Source organism: Littorina saxatilis, linkage group LG7 (assembly GCF_037325665.1).
Source record: "Littorina saxatilis isolate snail1 linkage group LG7, US_GU_Lsax_2.0, whole genome shotgun sequence".
NCBI lineage: Eukaryota > Metazoa > Mollusca > Gastropoda > Littorinimorpha > Littorinidae > Littorina > Littorina saxatilis.
Window position 1 is genome coordinate 8913699 of NC_090251.1, and position 20236 is coordinate 8933934.

General features: G+C 42.4%; 1 protein-coding gene and 1 long non-coding RNA gene across 6 annotated transcripts in view; both read right to left on the reverse strand.

Annotated features, from left to right (window-relative positions):
- Nucleotides 1-20236, reverse strand: part of LOC138970624 (uncharacterized) — a 425184-nt gene that overhangs the window by 313970 nt on the left and 90978 nt on the right. The window lies entirely within an intron of this gene.
- On the reverse strand, nt 926-8067 carry LOC138970609 (uncharacterized). 2 transcript variants are annotated; one of them, XR_011457019.1, is made up of 6 exons: nt 6108-8067; nt 5777-5818; nt 5173-5251; nt 4125-4248; nt 3458-3504; nt 926-2493 (listed from the first exon to the last, which is right to left on the reverse strand). It is a non-coding gene; the product is annotated as an uncharacterized lncRNA (long non-coding RNA). The 2 variants fall into 2 exon arrangements; XR_011457018.1 differs by lacking the exon at nt 6108-8067 and having other exon boundaries at nt 5777-5971.

Sequence of the window (20236 nt, forward strand, 5' to 3'; positions counted from 1 at the left end):
TGTTTTGAGCGACATCGGAAGTACATCCTCACTTTCGCATGCATAGGACGAAAAAAGAGTTTACTTTGGAAGCTAACGAGGAAGTAAATGAGGGTAAATGTACTTCAGCTAGACCCAGTAGTAAACACGCTACTTCCACAGTTTCTCAGTGCAAAAAGGCAGGGCTTTTCTTCAGTTTTTCATATCAAACCGAGCTGACGCAAATGAAAGTCCCAAAGACAGATAATAGAAGGAAAAGTAGTATCTTGTGCATGCATTTCGTGCACATTTCCCTGAATACAAACCTGAGTTGCCAGCTTTGACTTTTGTTTGTTCTAGGTCATTGGCCACCGCTCTTTCATTCCCGCTTATTCACGACTTTCCGACCTTGACATTGTAGTGTATTCTATTATACTGGAATAAGTGGGTGCTTTTCTAGATCTAAGCATCGACCGAATTAGATAATGATGTTCCTTCCATTGCATTCTCCTAAATCTGTTATTCTAACCAGTTTGTTTAAGAATATAATTGTTCGTTTTTTGTTGAAAAGCTTACAAGATTTTTTCTTTTTTAAGTAAGTGGTTTCACACGTACAACATGAGACCCACATGCACTAGACAATGGAAGTTGAGGTCCTCGTTCAATACCACAAATGCCAGTATTATACTTCAGACTCCTTTTGGAGGAATGTGTGGGGTTTGGGTGTTGAACTTGAAGTGGCAGATTGTTTGCACAGGTATGAATGTTCGTACGTTCGTACGTGCACGCATGTATGCAGGCATTTGTTTGTCAAGCAGGAACATGCAACATTTTGTTGACCGTATGTGAGTGCGTGTGTAATAAAACCAACGACAAACAATACAAAAAGCTCCAGCTCTGCTTCTTCACCAGTCACAGACGCATTGCGTTGTTCAGCTTTCCAGAAATATATTAACTCAGTCAGAACCGGCTTCATGAATATTTTATTTCAGGAAAAAGTCAATCGAATCTACACAAAAAAAGGTTATTGCGTTGTTCTGTCTTTGAGACTGTACCACGTAATATTGAGCTTCTAGAAGAAACATGTCTGTGGCATAGTTTGACCCAACAGATATATAGAGAAGTCAACAGAGGTATTCTGCCGTCAGCAGCTTTATTGCTGTTTTGAATTTGATCTTGCATAATTTTATTACATAATTTTGCAACACACAAAGAAATCGTAATTGAATATTTTACGCAAAATTGAATAATTCACAAACATGTTTGTATGAACAAATATTATTTTAAGAAAATATGAGTGTGAGGATGGACGTATTTTGAGTGAAGTAGCAGAAATTCTTTTTAAGTTCTTTAGCTACATGCACACGTTCTGTTAATTACATTCTTAGCAGGGAGATCCAGATTAATAATACTGCTGTGACAGGTTGTGGTTTCCATACACACTTTGAATACAGGAAAACAAAAACAAAAACACAGTTAAAAAAAAATTGCACATAGGATTAAATCATTAAAGTGTACAGAATAAAAGCAACATATGTACAAAAACAAATCTCGTGGTTCTCTTGTCAAACCCACTGTAGTAAGCACAGAATAGGAGAGAAGATTTTGGAGAAGGTGGCTTTACCTACTGAAGTAAATGATCAAGAGGATTCTAAGCATCCAGTGCTAAAGCTCTCAAATCACAAGACATACACACTTGTTGTGGCTATCCGAACTGTTGATTTTTAAAAAAACCATACCTACAAATTGAAAACATCTATTACAAAATTATGTATATTGTATGGATCTGTCTTTGTAAAATATACTGTACAGAAAATTTTAAATAATCTGCACAAAAATCTCGTGGTTCTCTTGTCAAGTAGTAGGCACAGAAAAAAAACCAAAAAACCCTGTGTTTTGTCTTGTAAATTATACTTTACTAAATGTGTACAGTATTCTAAGAAAAAAAGTCTTCCTTTTTATCATATCAATTGCCTCCCTTGAATTTTATTTGTAAAATAATTCTGAGAAAAAAAAGCTTTCTACTTAAAAGCAGTGCAATCAAGAAAATGGGTACAACCTGTGTGTATACCTTTATTCCTTATTCTTTTTATTTAATTGAGGATGTCACTACGCAGTTTTACTGATTTAAAAAAAAATTCGCTTCAAATTATCTCCCTTGAAGAAACACTTCTTTTTACAATTAAATTTTGTTTACACGAAGAGGTAGTTTTAAGGGTATATATACAAAAAAACAATATTGCAACCTTAGATGTATTTACATTTGGACTAATTCCATTAAAAAAAAATTCAAACTATAAATGATAAATCAAAATAAAACAGATTTTGGGGCTGTACACAAGCTAATAGGATTAAACACGAAAGTCGTACCCAAGAATCGTCAAATACTTTTGCTAACAGCTATACTTAAACATAAGAAAATATGATCTGCATCTCTTGTTATGAAGATGATGGCACTGGTCCACCGAAGTGCATGCCATATATGCTTTACTGTGCGCTCTCCCTCTCAATGGTCTTTCTCTGGCTGACTCGATTCTGAGGAGATAAAAGAAAACACATTCAGTACAAGCTGTAAAAAATAACAACAAAACTAGTATTACTTAAAGTAGCTGCTGGTTTCTGAGTATTTGATTGAAGGCCCAATCCGACTTGTAAGAAGTTTGCCCGACTGTCGCAGATTTGGTCAGGTATGGAGTAAAATCATGCCTCAATTTGGTAACATACAAACTGCAATATTCTAAGGCTGTGAGTGTGAGAATACATCGGTGCCACTTTTTAAAAACTTTCTTTTTGTGTGTGCGCATGTTTTAGTGCCAAAAATGAAGAGGCCGAGTGCTCTCTCTGCAAAACTTGTGTGAAGCTTCAGAGCTCTATCAATGGTTTGAAAGAAAAAACATACTTTTCCATTTTTGACGTTCTTGTTCCCTTCCCTGTGAAATTTACTGTCCGTAGGTTACCGGATTTTGTTAATGTCCGTGAAAACCTCAACTATTCATTGCTGAGTGCCTGGTGATAGCTATCCCCCCCCAACGACCTAGCACTGTTGAATCCTGATTCTTCCCATTGTTTGATTCTGTAATGAAATTGTGTAGTTGGTAGTTATGTGAGCTTCTTCTTGGAGGGGTGGGGGTGGGGGGGGGGGGGGTGCTGGTTGGTTGGGTTTTGGGGGGTTATTAAACCATCAGATTAAAAAGTAAGACTTCATTGTAATGTGCAGATATTTGTTCAGGTGCCCACCATTTTCTATGTGAAAACATGTTGCTAACTAACATGAACCCAACCATAAAACGTGATGTAGGTGAGTAGCCCATCTAGAAAAAAGAACCTGTTCTAATTCGGAATTAGAACAGGTTCGTTTTTCTAGATGGGCTACTCACCTACATCACGTTTCATGGTTGGGTTCATGTTAGTTAGCAACATGTTTTCAAATTCTCATCAGGCAATCACGGCTGACACTAAACACAGAACAGGTGGGAGAGACATAATTCAATTTATTCACCTTCCTTGCATTGTGAGACTGGCCATATGAATCTGCTGAAGTAGTTCCTGCACATATTTAATCAAATATTCATCTTAATAACGTGTTAATATCGCTTGTTCTAGCAAATCAGACTTGACAGTTTTCTGATGGCTTGCACAATTTAAGAGCTTGCCTGTCCCCAATCATTACAATAAGAAACAACATCTAGTATGCAAGTATTTTCAGGGTATGAAGGTTTTAATATAATGTCGGTTCTTATGGGGGCATGGAGAAACACCTTACACAAAGTAGAACATACACAACAAATTTCAAACAATTGAGGTCACACCATAGTTTTACTCACAAACAAACAACAGCAATACAAAAAACAGTCTGCAAACGCCTACATGTTGTCTACACTAGGTATAAAGAAACAAAGAAGCACATGAAGACGGGCTTTGTCAAGTAGACCATTATAGCGAATGAGCAACAGCTGATGATCCAGACCACCAAATTGACATGATTTCCCCTTATTCAGTTTGTGATTGTAGTCATATTGACGATGCATGACTTCAATTTTTCAAAGTAAGTCTATTGGTGCGTTTACGGATACATTCATTGTCACAATTACGACATGCTAATGTCTAACCTGGGTAAACTTCAATTCATGACTTTTTTCAAACTGGCATAGAAATTATGAGCATACCAGAATTATTTTCCTGTTAGACTGTCTTCTTCTTTTTCTTCTTCTGCGTTTGATATTCAATTCATGGCTGTCATATCGTCAGGTCAGTGGCTGCCATGCATAGTCTGCAGTCTTCAGTGTCGGACTGTCAAATTAGATGATATTGTAAAGAAAGTAAGTAACATCTCATGATATTCTAACTTCAATTACATCACCTGTCTCACAGTCTGCCTCTTTAAAAATTAATGAATAATTTCAGTAACATAATTTGTGGGTAAAAAATAAAAAGGTATGAGAAATAATCCTTACTTTTTTTGTAATAACCCTCACCACCAATTGTTTTATTTCATTTCCATTTTAACAGATTTAGCACCTCTCCGAAAGCCAGAAATACACTTTAAATCCCACGCGCGCCCCCCCCCCCCCCCCTACATAAACTAATTAAATAACTAATTAAGGAAAAAAATCCTTACATCATAAAAAGTCAGAACCACCAAAACCACCCCCCCCCCCCCCTCCCACCCATCCAATAAAACCTGAATACAAAAACACTTCAAAATAAAATATGAAAACATTTAATTCCACTTACAAAATATAAAAGTTGTTATGCTTTATTTTCATTATCTGTTTACAAACACATAAATTGCTGTGCAAATCTTTTTAAAAACATCAATGCCTGAGACACCAGTAACCTGTTTATATTGTTGACCTTGTAGCTTTTCAGTTTAAGAGGCTGTTCTGGAATCTGCACTAAAGTCAAACATAACCATGAATACCGTGGGAAAAATATTACATCACCAAGACCGAAAAAATAACACCAACCGACACTCCTCACCCTTATTTCACCCACTATGCCAACCCAAAGACTGGAAAATAATAATCAAATACAGAATGAACAAAAATGCTTGATTTCATTTCTTCAATGATAAGTTGAAAATCTTCATTCTTCATAATAATGTTATTAGCATAATGTGTAATTGCCACAATTTACAGAGTTTAATTAAAAAAAAAAATGATGCGATAAAAATCAAAGTGAAAACATTTGTTTTTATACTGATACCTTATTTACCTTGTGGCTTGTGTGCCTCAGGTTTAGGAGCGGCTCAAACGTCCTCTGCTCCTCAGTCTGCAAGAAATTAAGCGATGGCCTGAAGGAGAATAGAAAAAGATCCTTTGTCAGCACCCTGTGTATGTGTGTGGGTGGGTGTGTTAGATAAATAGGTGGGGGGGAGGTGCAATAGCTACCACGCCTAATGCAGTCTGCAAAACAAGTGCAACACTTCTACAGAGCTTTTATGATACAAACTACAAAGCTTCAAATAAGAAACACATTACAATCAAATGAAAGCTGAGCCTGTCATTGCAAAATAAGGAATATACAACAATCCAGTGGCATGTAAAATATTGTTCCTTCAGAAAGATGGCTCTGACAGCAGAAACAATTTAACTTGAAGTTTGAGTCCAAAATTATTTCTCTACATTAGTGAACGTACTTGCAGTAATACCCCTCACACATGAACTATTCACAGACTGAATAACAGTGTGTTCACAATGTTGCTTCCGTGTATCGGTTAGATCCATCTCGGTTAGATCCATCTGCAGAGTACGGATTGTCATCCGTTTAATATTGAAAAGGAAAAACAATCAGAACTTGTCATCAGTGATCAACCTACCTTGCAAGAGTGGGGTGAAACACTCACTTCCTGCCAACATGTCTGCAAAAAAAAGAGGAAACAATACCAATGGAAGCTTAAAATGGTTCTTTTGTTCAATATGTGTACACGTGCTTCATTTCTGGGGTGAAAGTGTAAAATATATTGATGGATTGATAGAACAATATTGCCTCAAGTTCACCGCACCAAAAAATACTTATCAATCAACATTGTCATCACTCGATCAGCTGTTCCATCTCTTTCATAAGTGTGTGTGTGATGGTGTGAGCGTGTGTGTGTTTGTGTACGTGTGTGTGTGTTTGTGAACAAGCGTTGAAAAACGTATGTTTACCTTGCTCTAGATCTACCGACTTTCGTGGGCGGAGACTTCTCTGCCGTGACAGCGGCTTCGTTTCCCTGGCAGAATTCAACATCTTGTACAGATCTGCCGGTGATTTTCATTTCCTCCGCTTCTAGAGTCACTTGATCCACAGATTTAACGAACATTGAATGTTCTTTTAGTTCTTGTGACGGAAGTAAAATCAAGGAATTAAGTGGGCATTCCTGAGCCCTCTGCTGGCTTCATGTCCACAAAGTAAATCGCACAAACTTGCAGGGTTTGGGGGGTAGTTTATTACTTTGAAGAAGAACAGCTAGTCGTCGCTGCCCGTTCAGCATTCTTCGCGCGACTTTTGTTTTGCAGAGGAAGGCATATGCAGTTTTTTTCCTGATGAATGTTGCCAGGGTGCACAAACTGAGAAAGCATTCCCGATTTTCCACAATTTTCTACTTCTTTACAGTCTTTTGCACAACATGATTTATAACTGCCGGTGTACGTCTAATTCATGATGCCAACCAGCTGGGTCAAAAGTTACGTTCGAGAAAATACTCGTTGAACTAAGTTCCAAACGAATGTCAAGGCCAGTTCTTGACTGGTTTTGAACTGAAGTTGGGCTCCAAATGAAAATAAACACTTCCTCCAGCTGCGCGACCCATTGATAACAACAGTTGGAACTGGTAGGAAGATGAACAGGTCTTGCGAACTGGCTATATACACACTGTTACGGTTCAAGTTTAAGTTCAAAGTAAACACTCAACTGAGGTTGCAGGTAATGGCGGACTTGACTTCCTTCATAACCAAATATCACTCTTCTGACAAAAAAACGCAAATGCTATGTTAAACCGGAAAATACGTAAACCGGAAAAGGAAGCGCATCAAAACCAAAATGGCAGCCCCCATGAAATACGAAAGGTCACGGAAAAAAGTCGTGAATACGATGGGGTGTTACGGCACTTATTCCCCCCTCTGCTTCTTTACCTCTGTAAACTTGTAGGGGTAGTTATTTTTCGATAATGACCCAGCAACCAAACAAATAACGACCCAGCAACAGCATGAATCCTCGATAGTGCAATGGGTTGAGAAGTTGTTCTGTTTCGGTACTACTTTTTGCGACTGGAAAGTTCCGAACGCTCTAACGTACGAAGTATACATCTCTGGAGCAAACAATACAAACATACAGCATTTAAATTAACAACTACAGGCCTGAACACATGAATCTTCATATAAAATCCATGAGTTCGGTTGTTTTCTGAATCTAGATTTGCCGTGCTCAAACGTTCATCACAAGCAATTTCCCGCAAGGCAAGTAACTCATACTTTGTCTAGCGACAAGAGTAGTTCCCCTTCTTTTCACTCAGTTTCTTCGACAACAGACTGCAATCCGACGGTCAGTTTTCAACAATATTTCATTTAATAAACAGATCACACGCAACCAAATGCACACATCTCATCAATTTAAACAACATAAAGCGGTTTCATACACTATTTTCCCCAGAAAACTGAACTTCATACAGTTTTTAACGTTGGAACACGGGTGCAAAAGTTCGTCTGCTAGTCCCATTTGACGAAAGAACATTATCCTAAGCGATACCAAAACATATACAGAACACACAATATCTGCCTTTGCCGCCACAGCAGAATAACAGCATGATTATCTGTGTACTTGATTTTAGTCCAAAATAGGAAAACTGACAAGAAGTGTTAACACAATGGAATGATTTGCACGGAACTATACAACCGCGCATTAATCGATCGCCTGCGCAGGTTGACTGGTTGAGTGAATAGGATTCGATCAAACTTTCGCAAAAAACCTCCTCTTTTCTTTGAATAACTGAAGAAAGGAGGAATAAAGAGGTTACACACCTCGTCTCAGTGATTATAAAAAAATAATGGTCTCAGTTCGCGGTCATGAAAAAGCTCGCTAAAGCTCGCATTTTTCATGATCCGCTAACTTCGACCATTATTTTTAATAATCACTGAGACTATGCGTGTATCCTCTGCATATTGTCGCCCCTGCACATATTGTCGCCGGCGACAATAAAACAAGAAGGGCAAAGCCCATACGACTCACATGCTTGACCTTGACCTTTACAGGGTCAAGGTCAAATAACTAAACCTAGCAATGACATCATATACTAAGAACTGCTTTACACATTTTTCCTACCAAAATACATGTGACCTTGACCCAAGGTCAAGGTCATCCAAGGTCATGCAACACAAAGCTGTTAATTCAAGACATAGGAAGTACAATGGTGCTTATTGGCTCTTTCTACCATGAGATATGGTTACTTTTAGTGGTTCACTACCTTATTTTGGTCACATTTCATAAGGGTCAAAGTGACCTTGACCTTGATCATATGTGACCAAATGTGTCTCATGATGAAAGCATAACATGTGCCCCACATAATTTTTAAGTTTGAAACAGTTATCTTCCATAGTTCAGGGTCAAGGTCACTTCAAAATATGTATACAATCCAACTTTGAAGAGCTCCTGTGACCTTGACCTTGAAGCAAGGTAAACCAAACTGGTATCAAAGGATGGGGCTTACTTTGCCCTATATATCATATATAGGTGAGGTATTGAATCTCAAAAACTTCAGAGAAAATGTGAAAAATGTGAAAAATAGCTGTTTTTTAGACAACATTTATGGCCCCTGCGACCTTGACCTTGAAGCAAGGTCAAGATGCTATGTATGTTTTTTGGGGCCTTGTCATCATACACCATCTTGCCAAATTTGATACTGATAGACTGAATAGTGTCCAAGAAATATCCAACGTTAAAGTTTTCCGGACGTCCGGACGGACGGACGGACGACTCGGGTGAGTACATAGACTCACTTTTGCTTCGCATGTGAGTCAAAAAGCGACCTTGGCGGCTCATATTGTCGTCCCGGCACATGTTGGATTGGATTGGATTGGATTGGATAAGATTTACAGTCCAGTGAGGTTACCCTCATGGAAATTCGGGCTGCTTTCTCCCCGGGGAAAGCGAGCTGCCATACATACGGCGCTACCCATATATATTTTTTTTTTCCTGCATGCGTGTATTCATGTTTCCTGAGACTTAATGCCGTGTGAGATGGAATTTTTTTACTTTATTCCAAGCCCCACGGGTATTTGATGGACATTTTTATCTATGCCTATACAATTTTGCCAGGAAAGACCCTTTTGTCAATCGTGGGATCTTTAACGTGCACACCCCAATGTAGTGTACACGAAGGGACCTCGGTTTTTCGTCTCATCCGAAAGACTAGCACTTGAACCCACCACCTAGGTTAGGAAAGGGGGGAGATGTTGGCCGTTAGTGCGCTTATCTTCTATTTGAAAGTGTGTGTGTGTGTGTGTGTGTGTGTGTGTGTGTGTGTGTGTGTGTAGGTGTTTGTGTTTGTGTGTGTGTGTGTGTGTGTGTGTGTGTGAGAGAGAGAGAGAGAGAGAGAGAGAGAGAGAGAGAGAGAGAGAGAGAGAGAGAGAGAGAGAGAGAGAGAGAGAGAGAGAGATAAGATAAGATAATTCTTTATTTACGAGGGTGATGGAGTAAGCATGTGAATAATTGCTTTTTTACATCCAGCCCTCGCCCGTGAGAAAAACAATCTAATCAAACAAACAATGTGAGTAAATTAACAATTTGTAAACACACACACACAGACACACACAGACAGAGAGAGAGAGAGAGAGAGAGAGAGAGAGAGAGAGAGAGAGAGAGAGAGAGAGAGAGAGAGATGATGATGATAATTAGTTTTAACGTCCTCTTAGAACCATTTGGCCTATCTTGGGACAGGTAGAGTTAATATGCTTTATGTAGAGAGAGACAGAGAGAGAGAGAGAGAGAGAGCGTGCGTGCGCGCGTGCGTGCGTGCATGAGCGAGCGTGTGTTAGTGCGTTTGTATGCGCGCGCGTATATGTGCTTGTGGTTGCGTGCGTATGTCTGTTCAGGTTTTATTCATCTCTTGGGCCGTCTTGGGGTATGGAAAAATACAACAGAACGCGACTTTACTACACAAACAGTGTGTGTGTAAGTGAGTGTGTGTGTGTGTGTGTGTGTGTGTGTGTGTGTGCGTGCGTGCGTGCGTGCTTGTGTGTGAGTGAGTGTGTGTGTGTGTGTGTGTGTGTAAGTGTGTGTAAGTGTTTGCAGCGACCCTCAGTGCATATTTGTCGCCACTTCGTATATTGCCGTCAGTTGTCTTTTTCAGTTTCTGTTACTCTTTCGCTGAATTTAGGATGGGAAGGCTGTCACTTCGCCCTCCCTCGCCTTCCCTCGTTTTTCACAAAGTTGACTGTAAACTTCTCTTTCCGTACTCCCGCTGTCTGTGGCCACTCAGAACTCTGCTCTTTTGCTTTTTGTTTGTTTGTTTGTTTGCCTATGTGTCTGCTTATCTTGTTTTGTTTTGTTTTCTGGCTGGGCGATTGGTGTTTGTTGTTTGTTTTATGATTGTTTGGTTGTTTTGTTTTTGCAGCTCCTCTGGGTTTTTATATTTAGTCAAGTTTTGACTAAATATTTTAACATCGAGGGGGAATCGAAACGAGGGTATGGTGTATGTGCGTGTGTCTGTGTGTGTGTCTGTGTGTGTGTCTGTGTGTGTGTGTAGAGCGATTCAGACTAAACTACTGGACCGATCTTTATGAAATTTGACATGAGAGTTCCTGGGTATGAAATCCCCGAACGTTTTTTTCATTTTTTTGATAAATGTCTTTGATGACGTCATATCCGGCTTTTCGTGAAAGTTGAGGCGGCACTGTCACGCCCTCATTTTTCAACCAAATTGGTTGAAATTTTGGTCAAGTAATCTTCGACGAAGCCCGGGGTTCGGTATTGCATTTCAGCTTGGTGGCTTAAAAATTAATTTATGAGTTTGGTCATTAAAAATCGGAAAATTGTAAAAAAAAATAAAAATTGATAAAACGATCCAAATTTACGTTTATCTTATTCTCCATCATTTGCTGATTCCAAAAACATATAAATATGTTATATTCGGATTAAAAACAAGCTCTGAAAATTAAATATATAAAAATTATTATCAAAATTTTTTTTTCGAAATCAATTTAAAAACACTTTCATCTTATTCCTTGTCGGTTCCTGATTCCAAAAACATATAGATATGATATGTTTGGATTAAAAACACGCTCAGAAAGTTAAAACAAAGAGAGGTACAGAAAAGCGTGCTATCCTTCTTAGCGCAACTACTACCCCGCTCTTCTTGTCAATTTCACTGCCTTTGCCATGAGCGGTGGACTGACGATGCTACGAGTATACGGTCTTGCTGAAAAAGGGCAGCTACTTGACTAAATATTGTATTTTCGCCTTACGCGACTTGTTTCTTTTTGATTTACTGTGCGTGTGTGCGTGCTTGCGTCTGTACGTACGTGCGCGTTTGTACGTATGCATGTGTCTAAGTGCGTGTGTTCAAGCATCTGTGCGCGTTCATTTATGGTCTGAATCGGTGACTGCTTCAGAGCTTCACATTTTTCTCCATTTTAGATTTTTTAAAAAATGTTCTTTTTACATTTAGTCAAGTTTTGACTAAATGTTTTAACATAGAGGGGGGAATCGAGACGAGGGTCGTGATGTATGCGTGTGTGTGTGTGTGTGTGTGTGTGTGTTTGTGTGTGTCTGTCTGTCTGTCTGTGTGTCTGTGTGTGTGTGTCGAGCGATTCAGACTAAACTACTGGACCGATCTTTATGAAATTTGACATGAGAGTTCCTGGGTATGATATCCCCATACAATTTTTTCATTTTTTTGATAAATGTCTTTGATGACGTCATATCCGGCTTTTCGTGAAAGTTGAGGCGGCACTGCCACGCCCTCATTTTTCAACCAAAATGGTTGACATTTTTGTCAAGTAATGTTCGACGAAGCCCGGACTTCGGTATTGCATTTCAGCCTGGTGGCTTAAAAATTAGTTAATGACTTTGGTCATTAAAAATCTGAAAATTGTATAAAAAAAAAACAATTTTATAAAACGGATCCAAATTTACATTCATCTTATTCTCCATCATTTGCTGATTCCAAAAACATATAAATATGTTATATTTGGATTAAAAACAAGCTCTGAAAATTAAATATATAAAAATTATTATCAACATTTATTTTTCGAAATCAATTTAAAAACACTTTCATCTTATTCCTTGTCGGTTCCTGATTCCAAAAACCTATAGATATGATATGTTTGGATTAAAAACACGCTCAGAAAGTTAAAACGAAGAGAGGTACAGAAAAGCGTGCTATCCTTCTCAGCGCAACTACTAAACCGCTCTTTTTGTCAATTTCACTGCCTTTGCCGTGAGCGGTGGACTGACGATGCTACGAGTATACGGTCTTGCTGCATTGCATTGCGTTCAGTTTAATTCTGTGAGTTCGACAGCTACTTGACTAAATGTTGTATTTTCGCCTTACGCGACTTGTTTATTTTGATACGAAACTCTGCTGCGCGCAGGACTTTTTTTTTCTCTTTCAATAAATTGACAGTGCCGGAAAATATGATACAGCTCATTTCATGGCAACTTATCTTTTTGTATGGTACTTGAGCTATGAAGTTACCAAGCGGCATGAATAGTAACACACACATACAGAGAGAGAGAGAGAGAGAGAGAGAGAGAGAGAGAGAGAGAGAGAGAGAGAGAGAGAGAGAGAGAGAGAGAGAGGAGAGAGAGAGAGAGAGAGAGAGAGAGAGAGAGAGAGAGAGAGAGAGAGAGAGGAGGGAGGGAGCACGCACGCACGCACACACACACACACACACACACACGCGCACACACACAAAAAGGCACATACATACACTTATACACTTATACACACACACACACACACACTGAAACACACACATTCACACACACACACACACACACACACGCTCGTGCGCACAGACTGACAGAGACACACAGAAACACACACACACACATAAACACACAGACACACACTACACACAGACACACACACACACACACACATTTTCGAATAGAAGATAAGCCCACGAGCGGCAGACGACAATATGTGCAAGGACGACAATAATTATGTGCCGCTAGGGTCGCTTTGTCGGCGACAATATGTGCAGGGACGACAATATGTGCCGTAACAGGGGGTTACTGTGTTTCTATGAAAAATGGGCTCGTTGTGTGCATGTGCAGGGCCGGACAAGGCGAAGAGGAGGGGGGGGGGTTGTCAGTGGGGGTCAGGGGGCAAAGACCCTTGAAGCTGATGGGTAGGTCATATTCTGAGATAGGAAAATGGGCGCTCCTTGCATGAAACGGCATAAAATAAACAATAATAAAAAATATTTTTAATAAGTGAGGTACATGTTTAGGCTAGGGGGGGGGGTTGCGCAACCCCCATAACCCCACCCCCCCCCCCCCCCCGGTAGTCCGGCCCTGATGTGTGATGTGTGATGTGTGAGTGTGAGTGTGTGTGTGTGTGTGTGTGTGTGTGTGTGTGCGTTTGTGTGCGTGTGTGTGTGTGGGTTTGAGTGTAAGTTTCTGCTGTTTTTCTCATTGCTTTATGCGTGTGTGTGTGTGTGTGTGTGTGTGTGTGTGTGTGTGCACCCCCCATCTCCCTTACCACACACTATTATGAGCTGAGTATTTGTGCCTCGATATTTTATTGATATTTTTATGTTTTATGTTGTTTATTATGATTCACCACACCCGAGTTTCTCGTGATTGAGATAATACAGTGTTCTATGTCTATGTATATGTCTAACACACATGCACACACGCGCGTAGGCTAAACAAATCCAATCTTGACTTTCAACTTTTTATAAACATACATCCTGTTCACAATTAACGAGGACAAACAAAATGTACAAATACCAAAGTACAACAAGTTATCTTTTGTAAAAATTCAGACACACATTTTACCAATTAACATGAAAGTCACTGAACTTATCTTCTTTTTACTACACCTTATATCTTGATTCCCCAAACACTGATTGATTTCTGCCTTTTCAAATTTACCAGTAACCCCAAACGTTCGCTCTAACCAAACTATTTTGTCCAAAACAGTTTTACCGATACACATTCGTTCAAATAGGCAGAAGCAACAACTTTATAGTAAAAGCTATAGCGCCCATTTACGAACTCGCGATGAGATTTGTTTCCTCTGGTCACCAAGCCTACCGTTTACAAACGCATGCGCACTAATTGGGATTCCCCTGGGCAATTTCCTCGACCTTGACCTCAGAACTCTCGAAGCCACTACTTCGGCTTTAAATTTAGCTCTTGCATACCGAGTAGCTGGGAACTTTGCTTCCGAAGTTCCCACTTTCAATGTTAATTTGCAGGGTCTCTCACTTGGTTTAAACAAAACTTTATTCAATTTTAATCATGACAAGAACAATGCATGGATGATTACATACTCAAGCATATAATGCTTATTTTAAGCAATCATAGTAATTACAAAACAAGGGTTAGCATGATGGCGGAATAAATACATTAACTAATTTTAGGAAACGAACAAACAAACAAAAACAAAACAGATACACAGACAAGCAGAAAATGGGAAGGGGTTGGTGATACAGGAGGTGGGGAAAGGGCACGAGAGAACAGGAATAGGAGTTAAGCCCGCCACTGTCACGTTACAATATATCACTTAAGGTGATTATGAAACGGTTAGTTACTTCTAACTAACTAACCACACCACGATCCACTCTCGCAGTCATACAATTAAATAGAGACAACAAAAGTATATAAGTTTCAGACGCCTGTTTATGTAATAACTCGCCACCTCCCTCGAGACTTCACTCAAAATATGTTCTTTTACGTTCAAACAAGAAGGGCAAAGCCCATACGACTCACATGCTTTACACATTTTTCCTACCAAAATACATGTGACCTTGACCCTTGGGTCAAGGTCATCCAAGGTCATGCAACACAAAGCTGTTAATTCAAGACATAGGAAGTACAATGGTGCTTATTGGCTCTTTCTACCATGAGATATGGTCACTTTTAGTGGTTCACTACCTTATTTTGGTCACATTTCATAAGGGTCAAAGTGACCTTGACCTTGATCATATGTGACCAAATGTGTCTCATGATGAAAGCATAACATGTGCCCCACATAATTTTTAAGTTTGAAACAGTTATCTTCCATAGTTCAGGGTCAAGGTCACTTCAAAATATGTATACAATCCAACTTTGAAGAGCTCCTGTGACCTTGACCTTGAAGCAAGGTAAACCAAACTGGTATCAAAAGATGGGGCTTACTTTGCCCTATATATCATATATAGGTGAGGTATTGAATCTCAAAAACTTCAGAGAAAATGGGAAAAATGTGAAAAATAGCTGTTTTTTAGGCAACATTTATGGACTTTGCGACCTTGACCTTGAAGCAAGGTCAAGATGCTATGTATGTTTTTTTGGGCCTTGTCATCATACACCATCTTGCCAAATTTGGTACTGATAGACTGAATAGTGTCCAAGAAATATCCAACGTTAAAGTTTTCCGGACGGACGGACGGACGGACGGACGGACGGACGGACGGACGGACGGACGGACGACTCGGGTGAGTACATAGACTCACTTTTGCTTCGCATGTCAGTCAAAAACGTAAAACCAATGGTCACTGACAAAATGCCAGTTAGAATATAGAAAGTTATAGTAACATGCTGATCCCGTGTAAAGTTAGGAAAATATATTATAGCTGTCTGTCAAAGAACGCTGGATAAAGCAGGTATCACACCCTCACGTTGTTACCACTCAACAGAAATCACAAATATAAAAGGATGACTTGGTGGAAAAAGGCGCAATAGCACGGTGCACTTAGCTTTCTGCTACGAGTGGACGTCCCGTAAATAGTTATTCCCCACTACTGCTTCGTCGATTGGAGTGCCGGTTGGCGTGGAACGAAGCAGGGAATCGTGGGGAAGTCAGGCGCCTCACTCCACTGCTGGAAATAAAGGGTGGTCCTGTAGGTGACGTCACTGCCTGCCGGAAGACCCCTGCAGACGGTGACGGCCTCTCCGGTTATCCCAGCAGCAGTAGCAGAAAAACAGCAACAGCGATGACCCGGTTACAGCATATAGCGATGACCCGTAGTCGGCATTCGCGTAGCGTAGAAAAACGCAGCAGACAATAGTAGGTAGAGAGGCTGCAACAAAAAGCATCGGTGCACTAAACATGCCACGCAACCTTTTACCCTCCACCATCAAACACGTCACCTTTACATATTTCATAGAGCACGTGGGCCTGCACAACGAACTTTTACAACAAATCAGCTATTTTCCTTCCTTCTCTCCATATCTGCAAAAACCATATACAGATTAGTATTTTAGCGTCACAGAGAGCAAATTATGCGCTAACCTGGAAGGAACAACAGAGAGTATTTCATTCCACAAACACAGACTCGTCAACAGCGTTAAATAATGATTTATTACCTCAAAAAGCCTATGAATGTAGCACTCTCATGGAAGCAAAACCCGCTTCCTCCCTGGAATGGCCTCTGTTCGTCAACAGTGACACACCATCCAAACCCCTTGCCGAATACTTTATGCGGTGAAGACCATCCCCGCACGGCGAAGAGAAATTGTCGACTCGTCCTCAGCAAACATGTAACTGTGAGAAGGTGGTATCTCGTTGAAGTTCCAATAGAGCCCTATCTGTGCTAGCAGAAACGGCACGTAGATAGAAGTGAAATATCTAGTCGTGATGAAAACCATCAAACTCTAGGGACGCAAAACACCGACCCTTCTCCTCTTGCCGCTGATTGTCAAGTGTCCAGTTATCGTGTCTCAGACAGACAACCTTGACAATAACACGTGACTAACCTTGTCACATATCAAGTTCAGCTATCCACAATTCTGCCTCGCAAGCAGAATCACGCACGCGGAACCACTGAATCACGAAATTCCCGTGCTCGCTGTCAGCAAAAACCGACACCCCTTTACAGAAATTACAATAGGCGCTTTCTGTCGCAATTGACCAAGAGAAGGCACCCCACCGAGTGACACTTTCTTGATCCATGTCACTAGATCGTGACACACCTCCCCTCTTCAAGACGAAACCTCGGTTTCGCTCCCAGTCATGTTCTCCTCTACAGCCCGAGAGAGAAAGTCAGCTCCAACATTGTTGGCGCCCGGAATGACGCGTACCGTGAATTGGTACGGTTGGAGGATCAACGCCCAGCGCATAAGTCTGGCGTTTGCCAACCTTACAACCTGAAGGTATAGAAGAGGTTGATGGTCCGTTTCCAGACAGAAAGGTCGTCCTCTGGAACGAGCAACCCCTCGTTTCACCCCTGATGACTGCAACCTTCTCTGTCTTCTTGTCTTTGTTCTTCTTGTCTTTGTTCCTCTTGTCTTTGTCCTTCTCCCCATAGGCAGTCCTTTCTATGTAGGCGCGCAGCAGGTTGGCATGGTACAGGCGTGCTTTCCCGTGCATGACGATCCTGTAGTCGTTCTGGCCCACCCTCGCTGTCACCTCAAAAGGTCCTTGCCACTGAAGTTGTAGCTTGTTGTGTTTGACAGGTAGAAGTAGCAACACACGTTCTCCAATCTTGAAGCTGCGCGGCCGTGCCTTGCGGTCGAATCCCCGCGCATAACGCTGTGCTGCTCTTGCCAGGTTCTCTTGAGCCAGTTTGCAGGTCTCTTCAATCCTGTTCCTGAGTTCTACGATGTAGGTCGCTGTCGTCTGCACCTCCTCGTCAGATTCTTCGTCCGTCCAAGCCTGACGCAGGATAGCCATGGGACCGCGTACCTGTCTGCCGTACAGTAGCTCAAATGGGGAAAAACCCAAGCTCTCCTGAGGAACCTCGCGGTATGCAAAAAGCAGTGCTGGGATGTACCTGTCCCACGTGCGTGGTTTCTCCTGAGCTAGTTTCCTCAGCATGGTTTTCAAGGTACCATTGAACCTTTCCACCAGTCCGTTGCACTGAGCATGGTAAGGAGTGGTGAAGTGCTGCTCCAGTGATAGCAGTCGTGCTGCCTCCGCCATCACTCCTCCCGTGAACTGAGTGCCTCTGTCGGTGAGAACTTCCGATGGAATTCCCAGCCGGGACCACATGGTAACCAGTGCTTCAGCTACTCGCGTAGCTTCGATCGATTTCAGAGGGATCGCCTCTGGGTATCGAGTGGCGTAGTCCACCATGGTCAAGATGTATCTGTTTCCGTCCTCAGACGCAGGCAAGATGGGCCCGATGATGTCAACTGCCACCCGACGAAAGGGTTCGTCGATGAGCGGCATCTTCTCTAAGGGGACCTTCCTCACCCCTCCTTTGGCAACCACCTTCTGGCACTTGTCGCATGACGCACAGAAACGTCGGACATCCGTACAGATGCCTGGCCAATAGAAGTGGCGCCACACACGGTCCGTGGTCTTCTTGGTGCCAAGATGACCTCCAAGAATCGAGTCGTGTGCCGTTGCCATGACACCCTCGCGAAACTCGCGAGGCACGACAACCTGTTTGAAAGCTCCTTCTCTGTTGCTGAACTCACGGTAGAGCAACTTCTTCTCCCGGAGGAACTTTGACTTCCCATGCTTCCCGCTCAGCTTCACCTTCCCCGACTTCGCGTGCTCACGAGGAGTCGCTAATGTCGGATCAGATGCCTGAGCCTTCGCGAGAAGCGCGGGGGTCACGTTCCCCAGGGCAGCTCGTGCGGCAGGTAGGGGTTTGAGAGGTTTGTTCTCTCGCTCCGCCTGTGCCCGCGTGAGCACTGAAATGACGTCGGGAGACCGATAAACGGGAACCTCCCTGATGACGCCGTCCACAAACTGAACACGGTTCCCAATGAGCAGGTCGCATGGAGGATCGTCCATGACGACGGCCACAATGGTCCCCGTGAACAACGGTGTTACGACCTTGATCACCGCTGTGTTCAAGTTGTAAGCGTGAGATGCCTCGGCCATTCTCACTCTGATGCTGTCTCCTGTGTAGGCCATAGCTGGAACTAGACTCGCCCGGACCTCTATCATGTCTGCCCCGGTGTCCCGCAGACCTTCGCCCTTCACTCCGTTGACGTAGACGTTGCAATGGGGCTGGAAGTGTTTCCTGGAGCACGGAACGCAGAGTTGTGGAATCGTGCATGTGCTCGTGACGTCCCTGAACTCTTCACTGCCAACAAAATGTACGCCCTTCTGGTCAGCCTGTCGCTTATGGCAGTCCTTTTTCACGTGGCCCCGCTTGTTACAGTAGAAACACTGGATGTCGGTTCTGAAACTTGATCCCTTGTGTCCCTGATCGTCCTTCCCGTCCTTGGGTCCTGGAGAACCTGAATTTCCTGATTTTCCCGGCCGTGAGCCTGAAGATTTGCCGGAGATCGCCTGGGCGTCCTCGTGTACCCTGATCCAGTCGGCTGCCTCCTGAGTAGCCTTTGGCTGGTGCTCCTGCACGAAGGTCACCACCTCAGGTCGCAGGCTGGACATCAGCTGTTCCATAACAATGAGGTCGGCAAGGTCGTTGACGGTCCAGTTCTTCTCGGCCATCTCCACCCAGCGCCGCAGGTAAAGATTTAGACGTGCCACAAATTGATGACTCAGCTCGCCGCTCAGTCTCTTGCTGTTCCGCAGACGTCGTCGGTAGGCTTCAGCAGTCAGGTTAAAGCGCTGGAGTAACGCCTTCTTTAGTGCCTGATAGTCCCTCGCCTCCTCGTCATCCAAAGCGTTGTAGAGCTGCAATGCGCGTCCTTTTAAACAAGTGCTGAGGCGGCTAGCCCACGTGGCCTCTTCCCACTTCTGGTCAGATGCAATACGCTCAAACCTGCGTAGAAAGTCGTCGAGCTCGTCTTTGTCATCGTCGAACGTCGGCAGTCTCATACGGTCAGCAACAAACGTCGGCGCGCTAGCCTGAGTAGGTGTACCCTTCTCGGCCTGTAGCCTAGCTAGCTCTAGCTGGTGCTCGCGTTCGGCCTGTTTGTCCTGTCTGTCACGTTCGGCCTGTCGTTCGGCCTGTCATTCCTGTCTCTCAAGTTCGTCTTTCTTTTCCTGTCTGTCACGTTCGGCCTGTCGTTCCCTTTCTTGTCTGTCACGTTCATCTTTCTCTTTCCGTTCTTGTCTGTCACGTTCGTCTTGTCGTTCCTGTCTCTCGCGTTCGGCCTGTCGTTCCTGTCTGTCATTTTCTTCTTTTCTCGTCTGTCGCTCTATGTCTTCCCTACGCTCTAACTCCTTGCGTTTAAGGATAATACGCGCTCTAACGCGTGCGTCACGCTCTGTCTGTTCCTCACT